Source organism: Bubalus kerabau, chromosome 16 (assembly GCF_029407905.1).
Source record: "Bubalus kerabau isolate K-KA32 ecotype Philippines breed swamp buffalo chromosome 16, PCC_UOA_SB_1v2, whole genome shotgun sequence".
In the NCBI taxonomy this organism is placed as follows: Eukaryota; Metazoa; Chordata; class Mammalia; order Artiodactyla; family Bovidae; genus Bubalus; species Bubalus kerabau.
Genome location: NC_073639.1, coordinates 55,705,517 through 55,718,422, shown reverse-complemented (window position 1 = coordinate 55,718,422; position 12,906 = coordinate 55,705,517). Strand labels below are relative to the sequence as shown.

General features: G+C 45.0%; 1 protein-coding gene and 1 non-coding gene across 1 annotated transcript; one reads left to right on the top strand and one right to left on the bottom strand.

Moving 5' to 3' along the window:
* Positions 1–12,906, top strand: part of LOC129630309 (uncharacterized) — a 213,439-nt gene that overhangs the window by 133,649 nt on the left and 66,884 nt on the right.
* Positions 1,065–1,137, bottom strand: TRNAF-AAA (transfer RNA phenylalanine (anticodon AAA)). The gene has a single exon. It is a non-coding gene; the product is annotated as a tRNA-Phe (tRNA).

Genomic DNA, 12,906 nt, shown 5'->3' with positions numbered 1-12,906 from the left:
TGAGATAAGTCAGACAGAGAGAGAGAAAAAAACTGTATAATCTCATTTATATGTGGAATCGAGAAAAGTCGAAGTTTCATGAGTTTTATGAAGCAGAGGATAGAATGGTGGTTACCAGGGGCTGGGGGGTTGGTGGAATTAGGAGGATGTTGGCCAAAGGGTACAAACTCCCAATTATAAGACAACTATGGGGAATTCCCTGGTGGTCGTGTGGCTAAGACTCTATGCTCCCAATGCAGGGGGCCTGGATTCAATCCCAGGTCAGGGCACTAGATCCCATATGCCGCAACTAAGAGTTCATGTGCCTTGACTGAAAGATCCTGCATGTCACAACTAGCACCTGGCACAACCCAGTAAAGAAAGAAATACATTTTTAAAAAAGAGACACATTGGTTTTTCTGGAAATCTAATGTACACCATGGTGATCACATTATATACTTGAAGTTGCTAAGATAGTAGAGCTTTAACGTTCTCACCGTGAAAACGAAACGGTGGGACTGCCCTGGTGGTCCAGTGGTTTAGGACTCTCCTCGCTCTCATTGTTGAGGGCCCAGCTTGCATCCTGGGTCAGAGAACTGAGATCCCACAAGCCTTGTGGTGTGACCAAGAAGAAAAGAAAAGAAGAGAAAAAATAAAAAAAGGAAATGGCAATTATGGGGTGGAATGGAGGTGTTGGCTAATGCTTTGGGGGTGATCAGTTTGCAACATACAAGTGTAACAGATCAACACATTGTACTCTTGCCATGACATTGGGCTCACCCAGATAATTTTCCCATCCCAAGATCCTTAACTGAATCACACCTGAAAAAGCCGTTTTGCCACCTAAGGTCCGTGTGCTGGGCTTAGTCTCTCAGTTGAATCTGACTTTTTGTGACCCCATGGACTGTAGCCCACTGGGCTCCTCTGTCCATGGGGATTCTCCAGGCAAGCATACTGGAGTGGGTTGCCATGCCCTCCTCCAGGAGATCTTCCCAACCTAAGGATTGAGCCCAGGTCTCGCCCAGGTCTCGCCGGCAGATTCTTTATCAGCTGAGCCACCAGGGAAGCAAAGGGTCAGAAACAGTTGCTGAAACCCAGGATTGAACCAGGGACCTTTAGATCTTTAGTCTAACACTCTCCCAACTGAACTATTTCGGCTACCCGTTCATAGGTCCATACACAATGCCATTTACAGGTTTGGGGATTGGGATGTGGACATCTTTGGGGAATTATATTATCTGCCACACTTCCTGATCCTGAATCTTATTAAAAAATATTCATTTATTTGGCTGTGCCGGGTCTTAGTTATGGCATGCAGGACCTTTGATCTGCATGTGGCATGTGGGATCTACCTCCCAGACTGGGGACTGAACCCAGGCCCCTGCCCTGGGAATTTGGAGTCTTAGCCACCCGGGAAGTCCCCTGATCCTGGATATGTACTCCAGTGTCACTTTCTCAGTGAGGCTTATGCTGACCACGCAGGCCTCCTGCTCTATCTTTTCTTCTAGCAAAGTATGCAATTGACTAATACCTGGAGAATATTCCCTGTTTCCCTCACTAGACTGTCAGCTCCAGAAGGGCAGGAACTTGATCATTTTCTTCACTGCTTCCTCTCCAGAACCTGGCATATAGATGATGCTCAGTAAATATTGTTTAAATAAATGATAGAAAGAAAGAAAACAACAACAACAGCCAACCCTTTTTTAACCTCAGTTTGAGCCCCTAAATGGAGAGTTCTCTCACATTCATTAAACTGGGTCAGGGAATTGATGCAACTGACCAGCCCTTTAAACCTTGTGTTGGGAGATCGAGAACCTCACCCAGAGTGTCCCAGGCTGCCACGGAGGCACAGAGGAGTCACGGTAGCACAGTTGAAGAGGCTCAGAGGAGCTGAACAAGGCCGCTCTTCATTGAAAGAGACGACGAGAGCGATTAGCCAGTGTTACCCACAAGTGCACCGAGCTCAGTTCCCCGACGGACGATTCCCGAGCTGGCCACCCTGTGCAGCTCTGGGATGCACGCTAACCTTAGGAGCAGTAGGCTGGGTGGCCCCGAGCAGCTGGCCTCGGGTCCCTGGCTTTCTCTGGTTCTGTTCTTTCTAACTTTCAACTTGTGGCTTGGGACCTTTTTTCCACTTTTCCAATGATAGTACCAGGAAATTCCTTGAACTTGAGCGATGATGTGTTACTTTCTTTCAAGAGGTAACTCTCATAATCTCTGTTCTCTCCATTTCTGCCATCTCGGGAGCATTTGGCCATTTTTTAAGATGGAATCCGTTTTAGTAGTCTTAATCGTGTGCAGTTGTTTCTTCCAGCTCAGTGCTAGACTGTCAGGGCATCCTACAAAGGTTTGGCGGGACTTCTAGGGAAAACAAACGCCTGCTGATGATAGAATAACACAGTGCCTTGGCCAACTGGATTCCCAAAAATGCACCCTCTGACAGGGCTTCCCAGCCACTGAGGAGCAGCCACTGGGGGCTCAGCCTGCAGCTGACGCTGGAAAAAGAGAAGAGAACAAATGGGAGGAGTGAGGTGGGTTCAGGGCAATTTTTCTGCACAGTTCCTGGAAGCTAGGTTTGGGTGTATCTGAATGAGATGGTTCGTGTTCAAATCAGGGGAAGAAAAAGAACTCAAAAGACAGAACAGCCGCAATGGAAAAGCAATGAAAAGAAAGAGTGAACCCTTCTAATGAGAAACCCACTAACACCCTGAGAATTCATTTCACTCTCCCCACCCCCTGGTCCATCATTTTGCTGGATTTCAAATAGTTTTTTTATTGGTCAAGGTTTTATTTTGACCCATAAATTCTTTTTTGATACACATATATATTGTGAAATGATTATTACAATCAGGTTAATTAACACATGCATATATCTCCTCCCTCTTGAGCATCCTACTTGAGCTTCCCACCCACTGCCCCTACTTCCTGCCCCTTCTAAGTCATCACAGAGCACCAGCTGGCTTTCAAGTTTTGGGAGCAGTGAAAACTATATCACAGGATTGGGAGGCAGGACACTCAGGATCTAACTCAACTTTGCTCCAAAGATGAGCCACGTGACTTTGGGGAAATCACTTACCCTTTCCATTGTCATCTATACAACTAAGGACAAATAATTATTCTGGCTTCTGAGGTTAAGGGGAAATTCAAATGAGATAATATACATCAACATCATCACTATTGTGATTCCAATATCAGAGACGGGGAAATGGGGCTGACTGGGGAAAGAGCCTGCGAACTTCGTATCTTGGGTCTTTATTCTAACTTCCAGAAGCCTTGCTGCTTTCTTCCTTTAAAGTGTCTCATCTAAGTTAAACTTAATACATTTTAGGCAGTTGTTTAGAATTTGGAAGAGATTCACCAATGTAGCAGAACTTTCATACCTGAATCAAATAATGCCTTCTTTATAAAAGTTTAACTCCTCCAGGAGCACAACCTCTAACTGCAGGAGGTTCATGTCTTTATAAAAGATGCAGATTTGGATATAAGAAAAGGATTCTTAACTAGGGAGATGTTTAGAATAAGTATTTAAAGGTGTTCAAGTACATGGCTGGTACATTTTTTTCGATGACTGACGAAACAGTTTGGCTGAGGGGAAAGCAGTATTTCACCACTGAGGGGTCCAACTAGGATCTGACCCTCGTTGCTCCCCACATCCCAAATTGATGCCTTTGTCATGTGGCTTTGGAGTCCTTCCTATAAAGGTGCCATTTATCATTTGGAACTTTCTGCTCTAGGGTAAGATGCTTCACTACTTTGATTAAAAAATTTTTTTAATATAGAATATTTATTTGTTGGCTGTGCTGGGTCTTTGTTGCTGCACTTGGGCTTTCTCTAGTTGAGGCAAGCAGGAGCTACTCTCTAGCTGCAGAACACGAACTTCTCATTGTGGTGGCTTCTCTCATTTTGGAGCATGGGCTCTAGGCATGTGGGCTTCCATAGTTGTAGAGCATGGTTTTAGTTGCCCCTTGGCATGTGGAATCCTCCCGGTCCAGGAATCGAACCCATGTCCTCCACATTTGGCAGGCTGATTCTTAACCACTGAACCACCAGGGAAGTCCTAAGACACTTAATTACTTTGGGTTTTTTTTTTTTAAATCCAATCAGTGAGGACTAAAAACCCAACCCATAGCAGTGTCATGAGGGTTAGAAGCAATATATGTAAGTGGCCAATAGAGTCCCTGTGCGGCACCCAGCCTCCAGCATGGCTCCAGCGACCCTGGCCTCCTGGTGTTCCCCTCACACAGACTAGGGCTGGGCTGTGTGACCAGTGCAGAAACGTCGATGTGTGACTTTCAAAGCTAGGTCACAAAAGACACTGCTGCTTCCATCTTGTTCTCTCTTGGATCCTTTTCTCGGGGAAAAGCAGCTGCCCGGTCAGGAGGACACTCAAGCAGCCCCCTGGGCAGGTCTACAAGGCGAGGAGCTGAGGTCTCCTGCCAACAGCCAGCACTATTTGGCCAGTCGCATGGAAGAGCCAACTTGAAAATGGACCCTCCAGCCCCGGTCAAGCCTTCAGATGTCCACAGCCCTGGCCAACCTCTTGGCTGCATTCACATAGGAGACACTGAGCTAGAGCCACCCAGTTAAGCCACTCCCAAATTCCTGACCCTCCCAAACTGGGTGAGACTGTATAAGTGTTGTTATTTTAAGCTGCTAAGTTTTAGGGTAATTTGTAACACAGCAATAGGTAACTAATATGCACTGGCACATGGTTTATATAATAAATGATTGGTGATACCAACTGTTTGTTGAGTTTCCATTATGTGCCTCACGTTCAGCTTGAGGCTCTAGAAATGAACCGTATATATTGGGTTGGCCAAAAAGTTCATTCGTGTTTTTCTATAAGATGTAATGGAAAAACCCAGACAAACCTTTTGGCCATCCCATTACATCATCCCTTCCTTTAAGATACTTAGATTAGCCAAGGGAAGAGTAATGGGCTCCAAGGTGGACACAGGTACCCTCAGTACTGAAACCTGCCCCCTGGAAATACTGTTGAAGGAAAGTCCTCTGGAAATCCCAAGTAGGGGAACTATAATACCCGAATTGATTTTAATGTCTTTATGTAATGGCAACCTGTCTGTTTCTCTTACAGAAGAAAAGTAGGAACAGAATTCCTTTTATTAAGCAAATTCTGATATCCTGCAATCTGACCAGGACAACACCCACCCACAGAATGTGCTGGGGTGTTGTTAGAGCCTGTGAGGCGGATTTAAATGATGCACTTAAGTTTGAATTATAAATAAGAGCTGTGCATAGCTATGTGCTTAGGGTATAACCTCTGTCACCACCAGGTGGTGCCCTGGAGGCCTTGGCTTCCTCTTGGGGCTGTTGCCATTCTCAGTGGCTCTCTGGGTGTGGACATTTTTGGTATTTTTTGGTTGTCTTGCGGGATCTTTGTTCCCCTACCAGGGATGGAACCTGGGCTCTCGGCAGTGAAAGTGCAGAGTCCTGACCACTAGACCACCAGGGAATGCCTATGAGTTGGATTAGCTTTGGGGGTAGGGGGAGTCTCCAGACTGTCCCTGAAGTTGGCTTTACTGGCCTCTGGAGGTTCTACTTCCAGTGGTTTCAATAATAATAACAACAACACAATGAGAAGGCAGCCCTTTGTAGACCAGACACTAATATACATAATACATACTATATATGTACATAAAATATAACACAGTTGACCCTGGAACAACATGGGTTTGAACTGCATAGATTTCTTTCAATGATAAATACTGCAGTACTGCATGGGCTCATGGTTGCTTAAATCTGCTAATGTGGAATGGCAGATATGACAGCCCAATATAAGTCATGTGTGACTTTTCAACTTCATGGAGGTTTCTGGCATTCCTAACCTCTGCTGTGGTTCAATTTATATGATACATAATATTTGGCATGAAAGTGAAAGTGAAGTCGCTCAGTCATTCCGACTCTTTGCGACCCCGTGGACTGTAGCCCACCAGGCTCCTCTGTCCATGGGATTCTCCAGGCAAGAATACTGAAGTGGGTTGCCATTTCCTTCTCCAGGAATATTTGGCATAGCATACTATATAATTGGGCTTCTCAGGTGGCGCTAATGGTAAAAACCTGCCTGCCAATGCAGGAGACACAAGAGATGCGGGTTCAATCCCTCGTTCAGGAAAATCCCCTGGAGGAGGGCATGGCAACCCACTCCAGTATTCTTGCGTGGAGAATCCCATGGACAGGGGAGCCTGGTGGGCTATAGTCCATAGGGTCACGGAGTCAGACACAACTGAAATGACTTAGCATGTGTGCACGCTATAGTTGTGTATAGTAAGTATACTGTATATAATTTTATATATACTATATGTAGTATGTAATATATAATATGTGCAATAAGTGATTTCTGAATCATATGAAATATTTATTATTTTCAGTTTTTTCACATAGTATTATTTTATTAAGGCTTATCCATGTCCTTAAATACTCTTTGCAAACTTGATTTTAATTGCTATTTAATATTCAAGCACATGGATATACCACATCTTATTTGTTTACTGTTCTTTTTTGGGATACTGAATTATTTCTCCTTTTTTAACATTACTATGTTGCAGTATAATTCACCTGTGTGAACCTTTGCTTACATCTCTGATTATTTCCTGACACTAGATTTCTAGAACTGGGATTACTGGGCCAAAGCGTGAGGACATTTTCAGGGCTTCTTCTGTTACCACATCTTTTCTAGTGGAAAAGCCAAATTATAACCCCACCAGTGTGAGTACCCATTTTTCTGTATCCTCACTAACACTGTTTTTTAAAAATTATTATGAAATTTTTTATTAGTTTGGTGAGCTTTTAAAATATATTGTCTTACTTATATATTTTTGCATATCTTTAATTATGCAGGTGAGCTTTTTTCATTCATCTATTAAACATGTGCTTCCCTTCTTCTACAAATGTCTTTTGTTCTCTGTTAGCGTGATTGCCTATTTTCTTATTGTATGTGTGTGTGTGTGCTTTATTTATTTTTAATTGGAGGATAATTGCTTTGCAATATTGTGTTGGTTCTTATTTGTTTTTAAGGACTTTTTATATATGAAGGATATTGATCGTTGATCCATCATCAGTATATTATTTTAAATTTTATTTGTAACATTCTCCAGTGTTCTGAGGTTTTGCTTTAATATACCAAATCTATCAATCACAGATTTCTTCTTTACTGGTGCTAAAAAAGCTCTGTCTTATCCAGAAATCAAATAAGTATTCACCTTTATTTTCTCCCTGCTTGTTTTGGAGATTTATCATTATTATTCTTTTGAATTTGCTTCTTGTATCCATCTGGATTTTATTTTGGTTTATGATGTTGAGGAGTCAACATTATTTTTTTCCCTAAGTACCTAACCAGTCGTCCCAGCACCAGTGACTAATCCCTTCTTTCTGCATTGATTTGCAATGCTACATTTATGGTATATTAAACTTTTATACAAGCTGGATCCTAGTACATATAAAATCTACATTTTTTGTACTGTTTATTCCTCCAGAGAGATGTTTTTAATATACAGAGTGGTCCATGCCATTTTCCTTCCACGACACAGCCAGCTCACCTCCTTTAGTATAAAATCCAGACTGCCTGCCCCCACCCTGCCCACCGGTCTCCCCTGCTCTGTAGCTCTTGTCACACCAGGGGGGCCTAGGGACTCCACGATCCACCCACCTCATCAGACCTGGTCCTTTTTTCCTCCCACACCCCTGGCACCCTACATCCAACCACTCCACCATCCTTGGTGTGACCACTGGGCTTCTGCCTTGGAAATGGCAGCTTCCCAGTCACCCCCCCCCACCCCCGCCCAAGCTCCCTACTCCCTACTTTTCCTTCCCTCTAGTCCATCCACAGGTAGCCATATCCATCTTTGTGTAAGCAAGCATCATGTGTGTGCATCCCCTAAACACATCCCTTGAACAGAGCCTGGCAACCGTGAACTACTCACAGAAGAAAGCACATGGCCCCGAGCAATACCATGCCCACGTTGCAACGCCCAGTGAACATTCACGAACGCACACTGGCGGGACCGGCATGGCGGGACCCGAGTTTTCTCCAGGTGCCAGGTGTTCCAGCACCCCGCCCCAGCCCATGTTCAAGTGTCTTCCTCTCCTGGGAACGCCCCCACCTCTCTTCCTGACATACTCACCCTTCCAGACGCAACCCTGGCCCTCACCTCTCCAGAGGCTTCCCTGGAGTAACTCGTGCCCTTTCTGTGCCTCCGGGGCCCCCGTGAGCTTTGCTCTCACAGTCGCCTCTGTTCACTCTCATGCTTGGATGTAAGAGGAGCCTGTGTTTTCCCAGCCATAAAGCGCATCATCCCAGGACAAACCATAGCTCCACCATCTGGGGCTCTGTGGCCCAGGGCAGGTTACTCAACCTCTCTATGCCCCACTCTGTAAAAGGACAAGGGTAATTTTGAGCAGTTATTGTGAGGATTAAATGAACTAATATCAGCAAAAGGCTTTGAGCACTGCCTGGATTGCTAAGTGCCTTGTACTCGGGGTATTATTCTTTTTTTTTTTATAATTAGTTTTCTTCTTCCCACATCTTCAGGGCAGGTACACAGCACGTGGGTGTTAAATAAGGGAAACAAGGAGGGCAGAGGGAAAAAAGGAGGACAGGAGAGAGACAGGCAGGATGGGGGTATTGGCCTTCCCTGACCACCACCCCTCTCCTGGCTACTCCTGGACATCCCTTCCCTGGCTGGTCACCCATGCCACCCTGTACTATTAACTCTTTTTTTAATTTGAGATTTAAAGTTGCTGCTAAGTTGCTTCAGTCGTGTCCAACTCTGTGCGACCCCATAGACGGCAGCCCATCAGACTCCCCCGTCCCTGGGATTCTCCAGGCAAGAACACTGGAGTGGGTTGCCATTTCCTTCTCCAATGTATGAAAGTGAAAAGTGAAAGTAAAGTCGCGCAGTCATGTCCGACTCTTAGCGACCCCATGGACTGCAGCCTACCATGCTCCTCTGCCCATGGGATTTTCCAGGCAAGAGTACTGGAGTGGGTTGCCATTGCCTTCTCCGGAGATTTAAAGTAATTAATTAATTATTTTTTGGCTGCATTGGGTCTTAGTCGCGGCCCGAGAACTCTATCATTGTGGCGCTCGGGTTTTGTTGCCCCGTGCTATGTGGGATCTTAGTTCCCCGACCAAAACTCGAACCCCCACCCTCTGCACTGGAAGGAAGATTCTTAACCACTGGACCACCAGGGAAAGTCCCCTGTACTATTAATTCTTGGCACCTTATCCCCTGGTGGGAGGCGTCTTCCGCCTGTATCTTCAGTCTGGCTGCCATGGGCACTCCAGAATGTTTGCTGAATTAAATCAAAACCAAGAACGGAGGGGCCATGTGTCCAGTAGGGGGCGCTCACTGCTGGGGATGCCCAGTTTGGGTTTACTGTCTAGGCGTGGGACCGGGAGAGCTGACGACCGTACAGCTAAGGAGCTTTGGTGTCGCGGCTACCTCCGTTCACTGCACTTACGCTTTTTTTTTTTTTTTTCTTTTTTAAATTTTATTTTATTTTTAAACTTTACATAATTGTATTAGATTTGCCAAATATCAAAATGAATCCGCCACAGGTTTACATGTGTTCCCCATCCTGAACCCTCCTCCCTCCTCCCTCCCCATTCCATCCTTCTGGGTCGTCCCAGTGCACCAGCCCCAAGCATCCAGTATCGTGCATCGAACCTGGACTGGCAACTCATTTCATACATGATATTTTACATGTTTCAATGCCATTCTCCCAAATCTTCCCACCCTCTCCCTCTCCCACAGAGTCCATAAGACTGTTCTATATGGACTTAGGCTTTGATGTAGGAGGGGCCCGTGGTTTTCCAGCCGTAGAGAGCAGCGTTTGAGCCCTCACTGTGTCACACCCTGGGTTAGTCCCTCACCTGCTTTCAGTCCTCACAGCAAGCCCAGGAGCTGGTTATAGGCACAACCTCCTTATACAGATGAGGCAACAGAGGCACAGACAGGCAGAGTGACTTGCCCAAAACACACAGCTAGCATGTGTCAGAGCTGGCATTCCCAAACTTTTCCTTTCCTAACCGTGCGGGACGCCTCAGGTGCATAGACCTACCTACCCGGGCAGAAAGAGAGCTGCCTCCCTCTCCCAGGGCTTCAGGATTCAATCCCGAGGTGGGCTTTGAAACCACTGCAGCCTGAAGCTTTGAGGGCCCCACACCAATGCCCTGTGGCTATGTGGAGATCATAATAGTGCCTGGGGTCCAGTCTCAACAAACAGTTGTATTTATAATACATAATACAGTAAGTCCCCCACGTATGAATGAGTTCCATTCCAAGACCATGTTCTTAAGTCCAATTTGTAAATCCGTCGAAGTTAGCCTGGGTACCCAACTAACACAATCGGCTATATAGTACTGTACTGTAATAGGTTTACAATACTTTTCACATAATAAATCATTAAAAAAACAAAACATAAAAATAAAACATTTTTAATCTTAGACTACAGGACCTTGAAAAGCGCAGTAGCACAGTACAGCAGCTGCCATACAGGAGCTGGCAGTGAGTGAACAAGCAGGAAGAGTTACTGACTGGAGGGGAAGCGAGGTGGGTGATGGCAGAGCTGATGGATCGTCAGCAACAGCAGATGGAGTTCAGTTCAGTTGCTGAATCATGTCCGACTCTTTGTGACCCCATGAACTGCAGCACGCCAGGCCTCCCTGTCCATCACCAACTCCCGGAGTTCACTCAAACCCTTGTCCATCGAGTCGGTGATGCCATCCAGCCATCTCATCCTCTGTTGTCCCCTTCTCCTCCTGCCCTCAATCTTTCCCAGCATCAGGGTCTTTTCAAATGAGTCAGCTCTTCACATCAGGTAGCCAAAGTATTGGAGTTTCAGCGTCAAAATCAGTCCTTCCAATGAATACCCAGGAGATCAGTGGAGAAGTAACTCCAGAAAAAATAAAGGGATGGAGCCAAAGCAAAAACAACATCCAGTTGTGAATGGGACTGGTGATAGAAGCAAGGTCCGATGCTGTAAAGAGCACTATTGCATAGGAACCTGGAATGTTAGGTCCATGAATCAAGGCAAATTGGAAGTGGTCAAACAGGAGATGGCAAGAGTGAACGTCGACATTCTAGGAATCAGCAAACTAAGATGGATTGGAATGGGTGAATTTAACGCAGATGACCATTATATCTAGTACTGTGGGCAGGAATCCCTTAGAAGAAATGGAGTAGCCATCATAGTCAACAAAAGAGTCCGAAATGCAGTACTTGGATGCAATCTCAAAAACAACAGAATGATCTCTGTTTGTTTCCAAGACAAACCATTCAATATCACGTATCCAAGTCTATGCCCTGACCAGTAATGCTGAAGAAGCTGAAGTTGAACAGTTCTATGAAGACCTACAAGACCTTCTAGAACTAACACCCAAAAAAGATGTCCTTTTCATTATAGGGGACTGGAATGCAAAAGTAGGAAGTCAAGAAACACCTGGAGTAAGAGGCATATTTTGCCTTGGAGTACAGAAAGAAGCAGGGCAAAGGCTGAAAGAGTTCTGCCAAGAGAACACACTGGTCATAGCAAACATCCTCTTCCAACAACACAAGACAAGACTCTACACATGGACATCACGAAACGGTCGACACCGAAATCAAATTGATTATATTCTTTGCAGCCAAAGATGGAGAAGCTCTATACAGTCAGCAAAAACAAGACCAGGAGCTGACTGTGGCTCAGATCATGAACTCCTTATTGCCAAATTCAGACTGAAATTGAAGAAAGTGGAGAAAACCATTACTTGAAGGTCATCCATTCAGGTATGACCTAAATCAAATCCCTTATGACTATACAGTGGAAGTGAGAAATAGATTTAAGGGACTAGATCTGATAGAGTGCCTGATAAACTATGGACAGAGGTTTGAGACATTGTACAGGAAACAGGAATCAAGACTGTCCTCAAGAAAAAGAAATACAAAAAAGCAAAATGGCTGTCTGAGGAGGCCTTACAGTTCAGTTCAGTTCAGTTTCTCAGTCGTGTCCAACTCTTTGCGACGCCATGAATTGCAGCATGCCAGGCCTCCCTGTCCATCACCAACTCTCGGAGTTCCCTCAGACTCACGTCCATCCAGTCAGTGATGCCATCCAGCCATCTCATCCTCTGTCGTCCCCTTCTCCTCCTGCCCCCAATCCCTCCCAGCATCAGAGTCTTTTCCAATGAGTCAACTCTTCGCATGAGGTGGCCAAAGTACTGGAGTTTCAGCTTTAGCATCATTCCTTCCAAAGAAATCCCAGGGCTGATCTCCTTCAGAATGGACTGCTTGGATCTCCTTGCAGTCCAAGGGACTCTCAAGAGTCTTCTCCAACACCACAGTTCAAAAGCATCAATTCTGTGGCACTCAGCTTTCTTCACAGTCCAACTCTCACATCCATACATGACCACTGGGAAAACCATAGCCTTGACTAGATGGACCTTTGTTGGCAAAGTAATGTCTCTGCTTTTGAATATGCTATCTAGGTTGGTCATAACTTTCCTTCCAAGGAGTAAGCGCCTTTTAATTTCATGGCTGCAGTCACCATCTGCAGATAGCTATGAAAAGAAGGGACTCGAAAAGCAAAGGAGAAAAGGAAAGATATAAGCATTTGAATGCAGAGTTCCAAAGAATAGCAAGGAGAGATAAGAAAGACTTCCTCAGTGATCTATGCAAAGAAATAGAGGAAAACAACAGAATGGGAAAGACTAGAGATCTCTTCAATAAAATTAGAGATACCAAGGGAACATTTCATGCAAAGATGGGCTCGATAAAGGACAGAAATGGTAGGGACCTAACAGTAGCAGAAGATATTAAGAAGAGGTGGCAAGAATACACAGAAGAACTGTACAAAAAAAGATCCTCATGACCCAGATAATCATGATGGTGTGATCACTCACCTAGAGCCAGACATCCTGGAATGTGAAGT